Here is an 18475-nt window from a genome sequence, read left to right as displayed (position 1 = left end):
CTGTCTGTTGCCTTGGCAGCAGCAAAAAACATCAACCCCTTGTCTGTTCAACAGGAACCAACATTCTCTTTCTCAATGTTTTATGCTTAATTACTATTGTCTTGAAAACACCTGTGTTTTATTGGGGCATAGGGAATAGTTACAAGACCATTTTGTTATTAAGTTTCAAAAGACAGCTGTTAGAAAAGAAGGAATGGTCAGTAAAATTTTCTTTTTCTTCCCCTTTTTTGCACATATTTGTGGCTTGCACTGATCTGCACCAATCGGATATTATCTGATGGAATTTGACCTCAACTGTTGTCTAGCACCCACATTTTCATTGCAGGAGTAATAATTAAGAAGTCACTAGATTGCCTATCTAGCTACATAAATTGTGGGGAGGATGCCTAGTGCACTCTGAGGCTATCTGGTATTTGAGGTACTTCAAACACTTCAGGCAGGAAACAGGGATCTGCCTGCTGCTGTCTCCACTACCACTACCTCTGGCTGAGCCTGGCACTCCATGAGCTCCATCCCAGGACAGTGGGGACAGACCTGCCTGCCACTTCTGTTCCCAGCTGAGCCCAGTATCCCACTCAGTGACTGCCTAGAGCTGGAGCTCCCAGAATCAGGTGCAGGGAGGATGAGATCTGCCACTACCACCATCCCCAGATGACTTGGGTGTGGAGGCAAACCCAAGCCAAGGGCTATGAGGAGCAGCTGCAAGGGGTTCTGGGCATGGCCAGGGACAGCAGCAGTGGATAGGCTGCTGCTCTTTACTCAGCTCTCTCTCACAGGTTCCCCACACTGACCTGGAGGCTCCAGCTGTGGAGAGCAGCTGCAAGGATGCCATATTCAGCCAGGGACAACATCAGCGACAGGAAGTTCCCCTTCCTATGCCTACTCCCTGCCCAACTGCCATTGGGTGTCCACTATAGGCCTAGGGGTCCAGCTATACCTCACATGCATCCCTACCATGGTGGTCCTGGTTCTACCTGCCATGCCCACCCCTTTTTAAAAACCTGGATCAGCCTATGTTTGGAAGCATTTCAAAATGATGGCTACAGAGCATGATAGGTAGCTGCTCAGTTCTCTGGCATTCCCTCCCCGCTGCCACACCAGAAGGAGTGGGCAGACGGCAGGGTGGATAGCCAATGAGCACTCTCCAGTGTGCTCAGCCAGCCCCAGGACTGCAGACTTGGAATGCCTGCACGTCTCTCTGCCCCCAGTTTCCCAGTTCTAGTGGTGGGGTGCAGGGCCTTCAGTCTACCAGTTCTGGCAGGGAGGAAAGGGTAGTGCTTGGCTGTCCTTGGCAGTCTCTAGAGCCGGAGAGCCATTTGAGGAATCATCATCTTCAGCACTAAGCCTGGAAAGTATGATTCCTTGCACAGCTCTCTGTCTTCAGGGCCAGGAGACCAAGAGTGTTTTGTGAGTTTCTAGTGTACATTTCACTACTTGCTGTTGGGCTGCTCACCTGGAGGACAACCAGGAATTTTCTCCTAGGACTGGGTATTCTAGAGGTCTTGACTGTTTTTTGGTTTTTTTAATGGTTTTACAAGAAGCTATTTTTTCTTTTACATTAAATCTACGATGGGCCTCTATTTTATCGTGCTTAAAATGCAGAAATATAATGAAATACATGTTTATTCTCCTGCAGTATTGTACTAGGAGGTTCATAATGAGATATGGTAGGACTACCCCACATGAACTAGCTCCTGAACTAGAAGTAGTTTGGTCATCTTAGTACAGCACTTAGGTGTACCAATGAATTCTCCAAAATGGAACAGCTTATTGACATGCACCTTCTGCTGTACTAAGCCAGCTATACTGCCTCTGGTTCAGCAGGTAGCATGCATGGAATAAGCATGGCACATTTTAGCCTGGTATTCACTAATGTCCTGAGCAGTATAGATATGACCTTAAGGGAGCCATGACCCTAAGTTCAGTAGCTGCAAAGAGGTATGTTGGCATCAGGTAGAAACTTTTCCCAGGGCTCCCCATTTCTATGGGTAGCACTGCTGCTGAGGCTCAGAAGTTTTGTGCTGGCAGTTTTAAGGACTTAACACTGGTAGAAACTTCCATAGTTACATCAAATAGGAGGTCTTTTTGTTTAAAGGTTTATCTTCATGGCTAAAAACTATTTTTTAACTTAGGGAAACTAATATGTGTAAGCAATCCCAAAGGGCAAAACACAGTGAAGACAATGCCCTTGGACTTTATCATGAGGTAAACTTATTAAGGTGAACCCTCATGGAGGTATAGCCCTGACACTGGCATGCCTCAGAGTGAAGCCAAAACAATCCGATCAGTGTTCTTTTCTTAGAATGGCTCGTGCATATTAGTCAGCCAGAGAGAAAAATACAGCACTTTTACTGTGAAAACAAGACATAAGAGCGGCAAAATCTCTATGCATGGGGAAACTGTCTTGAAACTGGCGTCTTACAGTAGTAGCAAGAATGAGCTTTGTGGTACAAATCTGGGGTCATTTGGTGAAAGAGTTGCCAAAAAGATACAGCTTGAGTGGCAGGATGCTTGCAGATCCCTTTAAAATGCATTTGCTTTCTTCAAAGCTTATCTAATGTGCAGGAGAGTATATGACATGTGCTTTTTGACTAGTCAGTGCTGGATGTTTTCAGCTCCTCTGGTCATTTGCTCCATATAATGGAAATACTCCCTATATTAAATGATTTTGGAAATGAGATACACACTGTTGTAAACAAAATCAGGGTGAAGGCCACTAGACCACAGCTTCTCAGTTTGGAGCATGAAGTCTAAGTTGCTATTTCTTTTTGTTTACTGCTGCCGGCAGATAGCAGGAGTAGCACGGTTGAATTGGAGGAGCACAGGGGTGGGGGGCCATTCTCTGTGGCAGCAACTCTCCTGGGACTCCAGCAGGCTTCCCCTGCAGAACAACTGCTCTCCCACGAATCAGCGCATTGTGGCTGAGGGGTGGAGTTTTCCAACACGGAGTCCTCACGGGGCTTCCTGACAGTGCACCCACAGATGAACCAACAGGGAGCCAGGCTTCTCCCTCCCTCTCCCTTAGAGGAGGCAAGGAGGGAGAACAGGAGATTGTGGGGTATTAGGTGTCCTCAACACCCTAATGAAACATGCAGACATTCAAGTTAGCACAGGAAGAGGGAGATTTTCCTAGTAGGAATCCATCTAACTTTGTTGCGGAACAGCCAGTTCTCTTCTGCAAGAAATCCCTTGAATGGCTGTATGCTTTTTCTCCCACTACAAACGTAATCTGTCCATAGTGATTGGTCATGTCCCTTTGAAACAGGAATAGGAATTTAGACATGGTCCAAACAAAACACGATAAACACCAAAAAAGGCTCCCTGAAATCACAACGAACAATGCTCAGGGACTCATATACATGTGGAAAGTCTGCTGCTTGTGTGGAGCCCAGATAGAGATGTCACAGAGGCATTACCAAGACTCACCCAGCCTTCTATTACCACATGGTGCTCATCCACGTGGGCACCAGTGATACAGCCAGGGGTGACCCTGAGCAGATCAAAAGTAACTACAGGGCTCTGGGTGCAATGGTGAAGGGCACAGGGGCACAGGTGGTGTTTTCATGATTTTTTTCTGGTTAAGGGGAAGGGCCTAACTATGGGGTAGAAGCATCCTGCAGATAAATGCATGACTGCGCAGATGGTGTCTCCAGCAACATTTTGGCTTCTTTGACCATGGAAGTTGTTCCAAGAAGCAAGATTTCTAGGAAGAGAGAGAATCCACCTGACAAAGAGAAGGAAGAGCTTTTTTGCAGACAGGTTTGCAAACCTAGTGAGGAGGACTTCAGACTAGGTTCATCAGGGGATGGAGACCAGTGCCCTCAGGTAATTGGGGAAGTGGGTGACCTGGAGGAAGCACATGCGGGAGGGAGCAACAGAGGAGGCCTCATTTTTCCTGACAAAGTAGAGTAGACATCTAGTTACCTCAGGTATCTGTACATGAATGCATGGAGCCTGGGAAACTAGCAGGAGAAATGCTAGTTGGAATAACAGAGACTTGGTAGGATAGCTTCCATGACTGCAGAACTGTGATGGGTGGGTATGAACTGTTCCGGAAGGACAAGCAGGGCAGAAGAGGAGGAGCTGTGTTTTATGTAAAAGGGCTGTATGATTGCTCAGAGCTCCAGTATGGAACTGGGCATAGGCCTGTTGAAAATCTCTGGGTTAAGGTCAGGGGGGAGTGTGGTGGAGCACCTTTGAGGGTGCTTACCACTTGGGGGCTCCCATAGGCTCCAGTGGGAGCCTGCTTTGGAGGAGCAGCAGGGGAAACCCCTTAGGTACCATTTAAAGGGGGAAGGTGTGTGGCAGGGCACTGCTGGTGCCTGCCACTTTAAGACCAAAGCTAAGCAGCCAGTAGCTGCTTGATTAAGGCAGCCATTTTAGATCTCTGGCTGCCTATATAAAGAGCTGAGTTCCCTGCTAGCTGGGAAGGTTGTAATGTTGTGGTTTTGTGTAGCATTTGGGAGGTAAGGGCAGGAGCTTATGGGGATGGTTAGGAGGCTCCTGGTTCTGGGCATGACCTAAAACTGCACCCTGCTGGGAGTGGGTGGCCAGGTGGGGCTCTCAGTGGTGTGGGAGCCCCCAGGAAATGCCAGGCCAGTTCTCACCCTGGTGAAAGGTGGGTAGGGGTGCCTTAACCCTTGCCTTCACCTTTGGGTGGGTTATGTGACACTGGAGGTAGTTGGGGCCAGGTATGGCTGTGGCCACCTGTACCCTGTGGGGTGCAAGACCCTGAGAGACCCCCAAGAGGGAAAGCTGGGGCCAGGCATGGTGGTGGCCACCTGAGCCTGCTGGAGAGGAAAACCCTGTGGCCTGAGGAGAGGGAGCAGAGATGAGTAGCCCTGAGGGAAGGGGGCAGAGATCTAGAGCCCCAGATGAGGGGGTGATGTGGAGCCCTGTGTGAGGGAAGTAGGCCCAGGTAGGTCTTTGGCTGCCTAAGGCTGAAGTTTGGGCCAGAGGTCAAGTAAAGGGGGCTCAGACCAAGAGAGAGAGGGGTGAGTCTTGACTCTGGTAAGTCCTCCACTTCTGGGAGGCTGAGTGTGCATCAAAAGTAAGAGCTTAAGTAGCACAATGACCTGCTGCTCCAGGGGGGGCGTGAGAGTCCCCTGTGAGACCCTGGAGCACAAGTCATGGTGTGAGGCACCTGAGCTCCCACATCCAGGAAGGTGGACCTGAGAGAGAGTGTGGGGCTAGTGAGAAGCTGAAGGGAGAGTACCCCCTCAGCTGGCCAATGCTAGGGCCAGGACCAGAATGGTCAAAAGCCTCAGGGGCCCACCATGAGGGATGCCCAGAGCAGAGTGCCTGGGGTCCTGCCTGGCCTTGGAGGTAAGGCCAGGGCCTGTGTGGCTGATGGGCTCAGGGGGACCATGCCTAAGAAGAGAGAGCTACAAGGAGTTCACCAGCCTGAATGATAGCGGAGTAGGCCGCCTGAGTGGAGGGATCAAAGGGGGGTCCTGATAGGAGGATTCTGGAGCCCAGCATGGGGCTAGTGTGATTAACAGCTGGATGCCATCTGTGAGGCACAGGCTGCAGTGTAGGGGAGGTTTGGAGCTGCAGATTGTGCCCCCTGGCATTGGGGCAACAAATGGGCAGCTTAATTAACATCATAACTAATAAGAACTAGATGTGGCAGGTGAGTCAGGTGGGAGGCATGCCCAAGGGCAAGTGGGGAACCTAGCACTGTGGCTAGGCAGGCAGGCCCACTGTGCCACAAGGACAGCAACAAGTGTGACATCATGGTAAGGATCTGCTATAGACCATCTGACCTGGAGGATGAGGCTTTCTTCAAATGGCTAGTGGAAGTTTCCCAGTCACAGGCCCTGGTTCTCATGGAGGACTTCAGTCCCCCTGACATCTGCTGGGAGGGCAATACAGCAGTGCACAGACAGTCCAGGAAGCTTTGGGAGAGGGTTGGGGACAACTTCTTGGTGCAAATGTTGGAGAGGCCAACAAGGAGCCATGGTCTTGACCTGCTGTTCACAAACAGGGAAGAATTGGTGGGGAATTTAGTAGTGGATGGCAACTTGAGCAGCAGCAACCACTAGATGATTTAGTTCAGGATGCTGAGGAAAGAAGGAAGGGGAGTCTCCCACCCTGGATTGTGAAAAGCAGAATTCAGGGAATTCAGAAAAGCAGAATTCGGGGAAATTATGGGCAAGATCCCTTGGGAGGCCAGTCTGAGGGAGAAAGGCGTGCAGAAGAGGTGGTCATGTTTTAAAGACGCGTTACTGAGGGTGCAGGAATGAATCATCCTGATGTGCAAGAAGACTAGGAAGTCTGGCAGAGGACTAGCTTTGCGTAGCAGGAAATGCTTCAGTGAACTAAAACACAAAGACTACTTAGAAAAGTTGGACATGGAACCCTTGGGGTTATTAGGAACAATGACCATAAACTGACAGAAGAGATTTAGATTAGACATTAGGAAGTTTCTTTACAGTAAGGGTTGCCAAAGTCTGGAATGGGCTTCCAAGGGAGGTGGTGCTCTTCCCTACCTTGGAGGTTTTTAAGAGGAGACTAGACAAGCACTTGGATGGGGTCATCTGACCCCACCGCTCTTTCCTGCCCAGGGCAGGGGGTCAGACTCCATCTACTAAGGTCCCTTCCAACCCTAAAAGTCTATGAAATCTATGAAGTTGCAGCAAGGGAAGGTTTAGGTTAAAGGGAAAAACTCTCTCACAAAGTAGTGAAGCACTGGAACAAGTTACCCAGAGAGGTTGTGGACTCTCTGTTCTTGGGGGGTTTTAAGACCCAGGCAGACAAAGCTTTGGCTGGGATTATCTAATTGGGGATGGTTCTGCTTTAGCAGGGGGTGGACTAGATGACCTCCGGAGGTCCCTTCCAACACTAATTTTCTATGATTCTAAGTTTCTGAATGGGCACGTGCCTCACCCGGAAGCCTAATGCATATGATGCAAGAGAAAAGGGCTATTAAGTAATCTGCTTTGTAAACTGCTGTCTTATTTCAGCCAGACAATACATTTCCCAGCTCTGTCCTGAGAAATTTGAATTACTCTGAGCCTAATCTAGCACATTCCATGAGCATATTAAAAATGAATCATTCTCTCCAGATGGCATCTGTAGCATCTTGTATCTTTTTGAGTATTTTATATTAACATGAGGAAACTCATCTTTGTATATAAGGTTAAAGGGACCTTTTTCTTTAAAAAAAAATAAAAAAAAATAGTACTGTAACGGGCTTCTGCCTTTGTCCCTTTAAGGAGGAAAGAACAGTTGAGTTAGTCATCTGGAGTAAGCAGCCAGAAGAAAACCAAGATAAGGGGCTACTGGGCTGCAAGTTTCCCACTGCAGTAGGAAAAAGGGCAAAGGTCCAGACACAGCAGAGCAGTAGAAGCAGGAGGATTATTGGGCTCAGAGGGAACCTTTGTACATGGTGGAGAAACCATGTGACTGGAAGGGTGCCCAGAGGGATATAAACTCAGGTCCCGAGGGGTGGCAGGTGAGATTCTGAGAGGTATATGAAGGAGCTGAAGCAGGGCAGGGGATGCCATGACTGTTTTAGGCCCACCCTGACACAAGTACCTAATATCACTCACTCATTCCTCTGGATGTGTCAAATACTAGAAGTGAGGCCTGCAAGTGGCACTGAGAATACATCCCAGCACTACTCTTAGGCTCTCTGTCGTGAGCATCCTTATTTAGCATGTATTCAGTACTACCCTGAAGAGACCATGTTACCTCATTTTCAGGATTTGGCATGAAGAATGGGAGTAAGTGTGTACACCATACTTCACGGTGGTGCTCTCAGGTATGAGCATGCAGGCCACAGAAGCTAAATACATGCTTAGTTTTTCCATTAGGTGTGGTGCACAATGTTCATGGTTACCTGCTTAGAGTACAGTATTCAATTCCACAGGGGAAAGAGCCAAGGAGACTTGCATAAACCAAAACAGTAACTTGAAATTCCATCTTAACACCTCATGAGCAAAATCTTGAGGATGTGATGTAATGTAACGTGCTAGGACCTGTGCTCGTAAGTGAAGATTAAGACTCCAGGCTGTTACTCGGGAGATCTAGACTCATTTCAAAGCTGTGGTTGCAGCTTCCTGAATGGGCAAGTTGCATAATAAAAATTAGCCTCTTAATTTAGTCTCAGACTTGTAACAGGGGGGAGAACCAGGCCTTCCTTCATTAGTCGTGTCTTAATTTTAGCCTCTTCAAGGCTAAGACTCCTTCTTATGCTGTACTTGTTCAGCACCTGGAACAATGGGCTTTGACCCTGGTTGGGGACAGTAGGCGCTACCATAAGACAGAAAAGATACATGGAATATGGAGAGAACTAGACAGGTCTGTGGGGAGACTGATAGTAATCAAAGCCTCTGAAATTTATCTGTAACATGTACTGATGCCCAAATTCCTACTCATCATCTGGCCTCTAGCTGTAAAGATTACAACCCTTTTCTTAGCTCAGGGTCATTATGGCCAAGTCATGAGGTTGATTTCAGAAAGCAAAAAACAATAGCTTCTCTAGGGAATTTGTTAGATTAAAGATGATTCCCCTGCTTGAGTCCCCAAGCCTTTTCTTAACTTCCAAACCAAACACTGCCTGAGTTTTGGTTATATTCAAATAACTATTTTTCATTCCTATTTAGGCTGCTTCTGCACTCCCTGTTTCCAGGTGGTGTGCATGCTCTGTAGTCATTCTGTCTCCTGCTGAGGCATTTTGGGATAACTACCTAATATTCCCAGCATACATCTAAACAAGCTCTACACAACAGAACTGCCTCAGTCAGGAGACATCCCATCACCTTCTCTGCTGTGCAATAGAAAACACCTTACCAAGGAGGAGGAAAATTTCAACACCCTGCTTGCCATCAGACACGTTGGCGGTAAACTGACTGCTCCAACTTTTATTTGAGCCTAATTTGCATAAAATGAACTTTTCCACCCAAGGGAACCTATAATGCCTTTCTATTCTACTGTGCAATATGAAATTTCATTTCTATCTGGGAGATGTTACAATCTGTTCATTCTCATTTGCATGAGGAAAGGCACATGAGTCAGAAAGCTTGCTAATAAAGGATTTTTTCCACAACTATTTAGTTGGTCTAATAAAGATATTGCCCCTACCAAGAGTTGTGAATACTTACAACATCCATCCATCCATGTAGCTAGTAGATGCATAAGTAGAACATATAATATAAGAAAGAGTTAAGTTTTTTTTCACATTCCCAAAGCATGGACTTCAAGAACAACACCAGAAGTCATGAGAGTGGCTAACATTGAAATAACTATTCCAGGGAAACAAACAGATGTGAGAAAAAAGAGGGCCAAGGCCTAGAGAAGTCCTGATGGAAACAAGGTGGCTGACAAAGCAGATCCTTAGTAGCTTAAACAAATTCATTCCTCTCCACTACCATCTTTTTTTCTTTAATACTAACACACAACAATATAATAAAATAAAGTTTTGGGTACAAGCTGCGATCATCTACATGAATGCTTCAGTGACTGCCCTCAAAATCACCATCCATTAGGTTTTGCACAGAAGGGGAACAGGACTGTTTCATGTCATCTTTTCATTATTGAATAGACTTATTTATATCTCCTCATTGCAGTATAATGATGGTGTTTTTTCTCTTATAGTCCTCTTGTGTTAGACAGCTATAACATGACAAACAGATGTTATAAAGGTAAACTACTTCCATTTAAAATGCAGTGTTTGTTCATGGATGAGCACAATTTCTGAGCCCCTTATAGGACAGGAAGTGTCATAGGGACCTTTTTCTCTCTTAAAGGTCCCAGTGAGTTTTGAAAATTAAAATTGAAGTGAATTTTGGATGGGAATGACCACTCTATCTTGTCTCCCCCAGCATACTCCCTCCAAAGCACTAATTACAGGAGAGACTGGGATGGACCACATGCTCCATGTCTGTATATATGTAGAGCACAGTAAGGCACTTGCTAAAATATTGCTACAATCTGCATAATCACCAATGAAAATGATTAGAGTATTACCATCACACAGCTAGCCTTAAAGTAAGGAGCGGGCACAAAGGAAGGATCCAGGAAAATACCCAATTTGTGAGCTCAAGCACTAGATTCAGACCAGCCGTCTTATCATTGTTCCTAGCAAGTCATCATTCTTCTGCCACGGAAAGGGGTACCCTTTCCAAGTAGCACAGCCCATATGATTTACCACCAAAAATGGCAGCTCTAAAAAAGTGTCCCATGGGCCAGTGATTCCACTGGGCCGACCTTATCCCCCTAAAAAACAGTCCCTTCTTTCTGTTAACATCTGCTGGTGCTTCTTTGTAGCTGGAAATCAACCAGAGATCTTGGGAATAATCACCATATTTAAGAAAACTCCTTCCTTTGTCTCCAAGGAAACACTGCTATGCTGTCTTACATCAGGAGCAGCATGTTCTGGAGTGGGGGTGGAGGAAAGGAAAGAGCAGGGAGAGCAGGAAACTGGAAGCTGGGAAGAGGAGAACAGGCACAAATTAGGCAGGTAATGGTTGACAAGAGGAAATAGTTTCTCTCCACCAGGGAACTCAAGGTTTACACAGAAGGATGTATGCTGGGGTGGTCTATACACAGGATCCAGCCTGGGAAAGAATGCTGTCTCCCCTGGAAAAGGGAAGGAAGGGAGGGAACTCTCCACGACTGTGGGAAGATGCAGAAAGATAACAGACTCCACCACCACAAAGCGGGTAATAAAAGAGGAGCAGTGATAGAAAGGAAGGGGAATTCCCTGTCCTAAAAATATGTACCCACTGAGATTCATGCTCTATAATGGAAATTGCTTCTTCTGAGGCTCTACAGAGCCTCTAGTTCCAGCACTAGACTATATAACGCTATAATAATGTAACCACTGAGCCGGCCTTCTTTCCCAGGCACTTCCTCCTATGGGAGGACTCCTTTCTAAAGCAGAACTATCACTGCTGCTACCTTTCAAAGTTCCCTTACACAATAGCCTGGGAAAATCCCCATCCTCCATTATAGCATGCCTACATCCCACTTTAGCAGCTTGGACCCAGCAGCAATCATATTCGTGCATTGTTGACATCACAGCTTTTACAGACAAAACTACTCACCTGGAGCAGGTTTCAGTTCTCCAGAGGCTGGAAGGGCAGCAGGACTCTTTACTCTGAAAACTGCCTGTGTTCGTGGGGGTTACTCTGAGTTCTTTTGTTCTTTCCTTTTGTTCCTCCACCACAAACAGGAGGCAAAATATCCTTCTTAAGAAGGTTCAGCTTAGTGGAGAGCTCTCAGCAGTGCCTTTTGAAAGGAGAAAGGAAGCCTGTATTATTCTTAAGATAGATAACAGTGGGGGGCGGGATAGAGGTAGCAGGGAGGAGGAGACTGAAAGATCTGAAAATGATTGTGGGAGAGCTGGGGACTCAAGGCACCTGTCACCAAGATGCTGCATATATTCCAGGCAGGAATTAACACTGACAATGCTTGTGTGACTACTTCTCCCTCCTCATACAAACTGCAAAAAAGAGTTAATAGCAGTCAAGGGCACAGGATGATAATATGGTGAACAATGTATGGTGCTAGAGAAGGTTTCACTTGCTCTTCCAGTCCTATATCCCTTACCTTCTGTAGCTTTCAACTAGATTGCCTTTCATTCAGAAACCCACTTAGATGCAAAAGCCAGAAGGTTACCAGATACTGAGCCCAGGGTTTTTTTCTTTTACTAATCTTCTTTATGTAAACAGAAGCTTTGAGAGCTAAATACACATCAAGACCGCACAGCGTCATTTGAAGAACTGAAAATACACATTTTTGGACTTTATCCAAACATGCAGGTTTCTCCTGTGTACACATCAGTCACGTCACCAGCCAGATTCTATTTATGTAGCACGCAGAAGAAATAAGCAAGCCATACATTTTAGCTGTGGGCCAAATTCAGTCTTCAAGGAACTGGGTACAGCTTCCATTGACTTCCTGTATTGCTTTATTAAATACTGATGACTAGAGGTACTTCTCTAATGGAAACCAGGTTAAACACCAAAATTACCGCAAAACCACAAGAACATATTTTAGGTGTCAAGTACAAGCATTTTCAAACTAGTCATCACTCCTGTGATAAGGGATAGGAAGAGAAGAATGCACAAAGACACCAACTCCCCCCTACCCCCACCTGCCTGTTTCAAAGCTACGGTGTCATGTCTTAGTGCATATCTGCTTCTAGAAGCTCGCCCCATTCTGGATAAATGTCAGCTACTACCTGACAGCTGAGGGAATTCTTATTAATCCAGGCGGCTGTGGTTCAGAGGCTTGTGTTGGGTTCAGTGCCCACTGACAGCTGTGGAAGCTGTGAATGGCCAAAACGAGTTACATAAAAAAGCATCCTAGACGGGACTTGAACTTCTGTGGGAAACATGACCCATCCATCAAAGAATAAGTAATATGCTTAATATTGGTATAAGAACATGAAAATGCTGTAGTGTGTCAGATGACAGGTCCATCTAGCCCAGTATACTGTACTTCACAGTAGCAGAGAACAGATGCTAATGGAAAGAGTATTTATGTAGGGCCTGTTCAAACTGATCTGCTCCTTTTCCCCTGCAGCTTCCAATATTCAGAGGCCTAGGCAGCCCTAATTTGGAGTTTGCACCCCAGCTATCATGTATACTTATCCTGCATGACTATATCCAATCCCCTCTTGAGCCTGGTTAAATTATTAGCTTCCTATAACATCCTGTGGCAGTAAGTTAAATTGTACACTGAGTGAAAAAAAAAATCCTTTTATTCATTTTAAACCTGCCACCTAATAATTTCACTTTATACCTCCTATGTAGGGCTGCCCTTAAAAGCTGTATGGAAGCGACAGCTGGTACAGAATTTGACAGCCCATTTTCTAATGTGGATGGGTCAGCGGGATCACAGAACTCCAGTGCTCCACACTCTACATTGGCTCCCAGTAGCTTTCTCGCCAAAATTCAAGGTGCTAGTTTTGATTTATAAGGCCCTAAATGGTATTGGCATTGGCCCTAGGTACTGAAGGGACCACCTTTCCCCTTATGCCCTGTTGCAATGCCTAATATGAGCCAAAAGCAACCTCCTATAGATAATATCAGTTCACCAAGTCTACTTGGCAAACACATGGGAAGTCGTTCTTGGAAACTGTTCCCCAGCTCTGGAACTCCCTCTTTCTTGACGCTTGCCATATGCTGACCCTGGACATTTTTCAGAAGTGCTGGAAGGACTTACCTGGACAGGCACTTGCCAAACAAAACTAGGATGAGATGTCATTTGGAGGAACGAGGTGGGGCAGTGCTCTGTTTTATCCTGATGTTCTAGTTCAGGGGTGGGCAAAATACGGCCTGCAGGCTGCATTCGTCCCACCAGGCCATTCTGTCTGGCCCGCAGGGCCCCTAAAATTTTTTTAAAGATTAATATTTATTTGCTTCTGGCTTCAGTCAAAAGTGAAAGGAGCCAGGGGCAGTAGGACCCAGGGGAAGCCACAGCAGGCCCCTGGAGGAGCAGGGCCTGCCCTGCCCCAGCCCCCCAAGCAGGAGGGATCATGGGGCTGTTCCCTCCTGTGAGGGAGTGGGAAGCTCAGGTAAGAGTCGGTTGGAGGCACGCTGGTCCCCATCTGGCCACAGGGCTAGGGGCTGGGAGCAAGGGGGTGTGCGGGAGCCAGCGCTGGTGGGGCCCAGAGCAGTGTGGCTCCCCTCTCTCCCTGCTGGGGCAAACCAGCCCAGCTCCATGGAGCCTAGGTGGCTGCACCCAGGTCTCCTGCCATCCTGCTCTGGGCCCCGCTGGCACTGGGTGCACTGCCTGGCTGTTGCTGGCTCCCAACAGGACGGGGGGCAGCACGGGGGGGTGCCTGGGGCTGCTGGGGGTGGCATGACCCGGCTGGGACATGGCCCGGGGAGGCAGCGTGGAACTTCCATCCCATGCCTGAGGCTCGGGGCAGCAACAGCCCAGCTGCCCCAGCCACAGGAGGCTCTGGTGGGTGCTGCCACCCTGGGGGGGAAGGCGTGGGCCTCCCTGCCCCACAGGGACCCAGCAGCAGCTCGCTCCCTGGCCCGAGGATGGGCATGGAGGCTGCACCAGGAGTGGAAGTGGATCTGCGGCCACTTTTCTGCTCCAGAAGTTCCTGCGGCCACGAGGAGCCCAGGGGCCCTGGGGAAGCTCCTGGCCAGCACCAGGGGCAGCACAGGTCACCTCCTGAGGCTGCTTGGGGTGGCATGACCTGGCAGGGTCCTGGTCCAGGGCACAAGAAGCTTGGGGAGGCTGTAGGAGCTTTGAGAGGAAAAAAGCAGCCATGGCTCCACTCTGGCTCCTGGTGAAGCCTCCTGCCTGTCCTGGGGCTAGGGGAGCAAGCTGCCACCAGGCTCCTGCAGGGCAGGGGGGGGGGGCCTTCTCCCCAGGGTGGTGGCAGCCACGGGGGATGCCCATGGGGGGCGGAAGCCAGGTTGTTGCCATCCCAAGCCTCAGGCACAGGATGCAACTTCCGCACCGCATCCCTGGACTTCCTGGGCTATGTGCCACCTTCAGCAGCCTCAGGTAGGCCCCCACACTGCCCCCAGGAGCTTTCCTGGGGCCCCCAGCCTCCTGGAAGCTGCAGGAGCTCCTAAAGCAGAAATCAGCCACGGCTCTGCTCTGGCTCCTGGCGCAGCCTCTGGCTGTCCCAGGGCTGGGAGGCAAGCTGCTGTCAGGCTGGCCATCCCCCCAGGGTGGTGGCAACCCTCGGGCTGCCCTTGGGGGGTGGCAACCAAGCATTTGCTACCCCAAGCCTCAGGCGCGCAATGCAAGTTCTGCACCAGCTCCTTGGGCTTCCCACATCCCGTGCCATATCCCCACTGACTCATGCCACCCCCAGTGGCTCCAGGAGCCCCCTGCACTGTCCCCTAAGCCTGACAGGCCCTTCCATGGCAGCCCCCAGAGCTCAAACACAGGCATAAGGCTTGGGGCAGCAAGTGCCTGGCTGGCTCCCCCCTTGCAACCCTTTCTGCAAACCCCACAGCCACACCCTCCTCCAGACACAATCACACATCCCACAAATACCACACACACATATACACAGCTCCCCACAAACCCCACATCCACCCACCCATACCCAATACCACTGCACACACTATACAAGAGTAAGACTACATTTTGAGCTATTATGCAATCACTTCTACATATAAAGCACAAACACACAGGTATCAGGACAAAAATATATATTTTAATTGAATTAAAATATAATATTGTGGGTATTTGATTTTTAGTACATAATTTGTTTTTTTCCCAGTTCTAAGATGGCAAAAACCCTCTTCTCTGAAGGAGTAATTCCAGGGGCAAGGGGAAGGACTTACGGTGGCAAGGGTCAGAGGTCAGGGGCGGGACTTCCAGTACTAAGATGGCAATGAGGGGGCGGGGCACCTGTCAAGGGGTGGGGTTACCCATGCAGCCCTCGACAGCTTGCTAAAACTTGCTAAGCAGCCTTCGGCCCAAAATAATTGCCCGCCCCTGTTCTAGTTCCTTTTAAAGTTGTTTTGGTCCTCTGTCACTCTCTTATTTTTAAGTTATTCTGTTTTCTGACTGTAAACCTCTCTAAGCTGCAAAATGATCAAGGATGGACATTTCACAGTGGAAACGACCATGCAGTTGCTGGATTCCATGGAAGATACGGTTGTGGCTATGTCCAACTGTCCCTTGCCACCAGTGTCATTTACCGTGAAGAACTGCTGGCTGCCATACAATGCAGTGTGCCCAGACCAATGTGGGAGTGTCTCCAAACTGTGGAGTGGTGTTTCTGGGCCAGGGAAGCAAGCAATGAAAGCTTACAGCACTTCTGGGTCAGGGAGACAACACCAGTCCAATGTTGACCAGTGGGACCAGATCGCTGTGGCCATCTGGGATGACGAACAGGAGTAGGTGAACTTCTGCATGTCACAGCCCACCTTCACACAGATCACCCCAGAGGTGGTGCCTGCTTTGAGAGGCTAACAACTGGAATATAAGTCCAAGCTCACTATCTCCAACAGTTACACCAGTTTAACTGGTACGTCCATGGTAAACCAGTTTGATGTTGGTACATTCATAGCATGTGATCACATGTAGGAGGTGTCCCTGTTGATCAAGGGGATCATGGCACCATAGATCATACTGTAACAGGGAGCTTAGAGTTCCTGTTATTTTAAGTGAGAAACTGCAGCAGACGGAGCCCAGGCAGCTGAGCAGGGATTAGCTGCAGAAGGAAAGGCAACCTGCTTTTCCTCCTGCAACTAACCCCTGATCAAGCTCAGAAAGAGGACTCTTGTGGGTGGCTGGGGAAGTCACCTGACCAGAAGGAGGTAGGGTTTAGGGAGCACATAAGCCCAGGATCTGAGTCAGGATGGGTATCCTGGCCCTGAAGGCTGTGGAGGAAAGAGTTCCTGCAGAAGAGTTCCTGGCTGATACTTGGGCTGCCCTGGGAAAATGCAAGTAGGACACTGCTGGCTTGCAGGGGAGTAGGATTCAGGGTAGAGTGGACTTTGGGGTTCTGCCAGGTAACTGATGAGTTATGTCCAGACCAAATATGGAGTTTTGGTTATAGCCAGGTGTCTTATTCCTTTGTTATAGTATATATCAGCAGACTGATTGGGTCTATCAGGAGTGGAGGAGATACCAGTAGTGCACAAGCAGGGTGGTAACAGGTCCAGGGGGGTCAGTGCCCGAGAAGAAGACACCAGGGCCAAGCACCCAGAACCAAAGTGGGGGAGACAAAGACTGGAACCCAGAAGCCAGGTCCAGTACAGTAGGCCTGGGCTCGAGGGCCCAGAAAGAGGAAAGGGGAGGATGCCATGAAGGTTGAAGCCCCAGCAAGGGAGGGTGATTGAACAGCAATATCTGTGAGGCATGGGTGTGGATATAAGGGAGACCATGAATGGTCCATTAGGTATCAGATGTTTTGGAGGCACAGGCAGATTAGGAGGGCCCACCTAAAACAAGTGCAGAATTGGGATCAATGGGATATGAGAAGGGTCTGCTGGCAATCAGACTAGGGCTTGCACTAGCACCGTTGGGCAGCCTCCCTTTTCACGTTCTCATAATGCCAACAAAGGTGCAGCAGGTGAAGGAAGAGGGAGGGTAGCCTAGAACCAAAGGAGAGCAGGAGCTGCATGGCTACCGGGGGCATCACGACCACCCCTGGGGTCCAGCACTTGCTACAGATACACATGACCAACCCACAAGAAGCTGTGGACCGTTTTACCAGCCTCTGTTCCTAAAGTGCATTAGGGCCAATGATAGCACACCCATTGCCATCCTTTCGCCTGCACACCATGGCTGGGACTTCATCAACTGCAAAGTTTATTCCAAGTGCCTGTTGGCAAACACTTGGCACAGTCATAACAGTTTCTGGCCCCTTAATTAATTCTGTAGGAAGAGGATATTGAATAGATAACCTGTATGACCTAAGGAAGCAGGATGCTACATTTCAAAGTGAGCCCTATGAAAACTGGGAACCAACAGTCAAACATCCTGAAAGGGGCAAAGGATGTGGAACACATGAGAGGAGCAATGGACATGAAAGATGTGCCATTGTCAAGGCAACCAAGGGAGGACAGCTCACCCATAAAAAACGCAAGCAGAAATAACTTTGAAACTGCCGTCCACACCTGAAGAACTGCGGACCTCAGAAAACCTTCTGAATGCCTGCCTGCAGGGAGACACCCTATCCTCAGGACTATGCAGGACTCCTGTGTCCTCAGGACTACTTATGCAAAATTTCTGTTGTGCCTTTTCTTAGGCTAAGTTTTATGTTGTCTCTTTATCTTATGCTTAAAATTGTGGATTGATGTTCTCAATAAATGCTCTCTTCAGAGAACAGACTATTCTTGTCCAAGCGTTTTCATTACTTCGGTGCCACCACCTAAATTCTAACACTAAGGTTAGGTAACAGGCAATGCCATCATTGGCAGTCCCTCAGAATAGGATAACAGTTTTCAAGTAAATAGAAAAGTCATCAGTGGTTCACAGATGTTTGAGGAGGCTGATCTGAGATCCACATGTTTAATTACAGATATGACAAACAGAACCAGGAGGAAGGAGTAGATAATGTCTGATCACAGCTCTTTCCCTTTGTCCATCTCATCTATCCAGCTCCATAGTGAGGTGAGTTTGGTCAAAATGACTGATGCCTTGTCATACATCATGGCACCATTAGAGACAATTCAGTGCTTGCATCTCCCAGGTGTTGACATTAATATTTCATTTCTTCTGATTGGCCTTCAAGATGTCCTTGAATCGCTTCTTTTGCCCACCTCTAGAGCAATGACCATTGGTCACTTGGAAGCACAGGAATCCTTATGACATATCTTGTCCACTTGTCATGGGATGGGGTCTCCAAGGATGGCCGTGATCTCCTAAGGCCCCTCAACCATGCCAATTCAGCTTAATGGGCACCCTCTTTTCTTGCCTGCCATCTCTTGATGTAAATGTAATATAGGCAGGCTGCTTTCACATTTGGTTGGACACGGTCCTGATGGACTTCCCTGGACCCCATGGGTCCCCAGACCCCTAGTGGATCCTGTTT

General features: G+C 48.2%; 1 protein-coding gene across 1 annotated transcript in view; it reads right to left on the bottom strand.

Moving 5' to 3' along the window:
• The window catches only part of LOC109320517 (excitatory amino acid transporter 1-like), a 152186-nt gene that overhangs the window by 77833 nt on the left and 55878 nt on the right, over positions 1-18475 (bottom strand). Inside the window, exon 2 of the mRNA XM_019550658.1 lies at positions 11052-11235. The gene's annotated coding sequence lies outside the window, so the exon portion shown is untranslated. The remainder of the gene's footprint in view (positions 1-11051; positions 11236-18475) is intronic.

This window comes from Crocodylus porosus, unplaced genomic scaffold (assembly GCF_001723895.1).
Source record: "Crocodylus porosus isolate Cpor-Errol unplaced genomic scaffold, CroPor_comp1, whole genome shotgun sequence".
NCBI classification, from domain to species: Eukaryota; Metazoa; Chordata; order Crocodylia; family Crocodylidae; genus Crocodylus; species Crocodylus porosus.
Note: the sequence above shows the minus strand (reverse complement) of the source record. Positions and strands in the feature narration are given on the sequence as shown.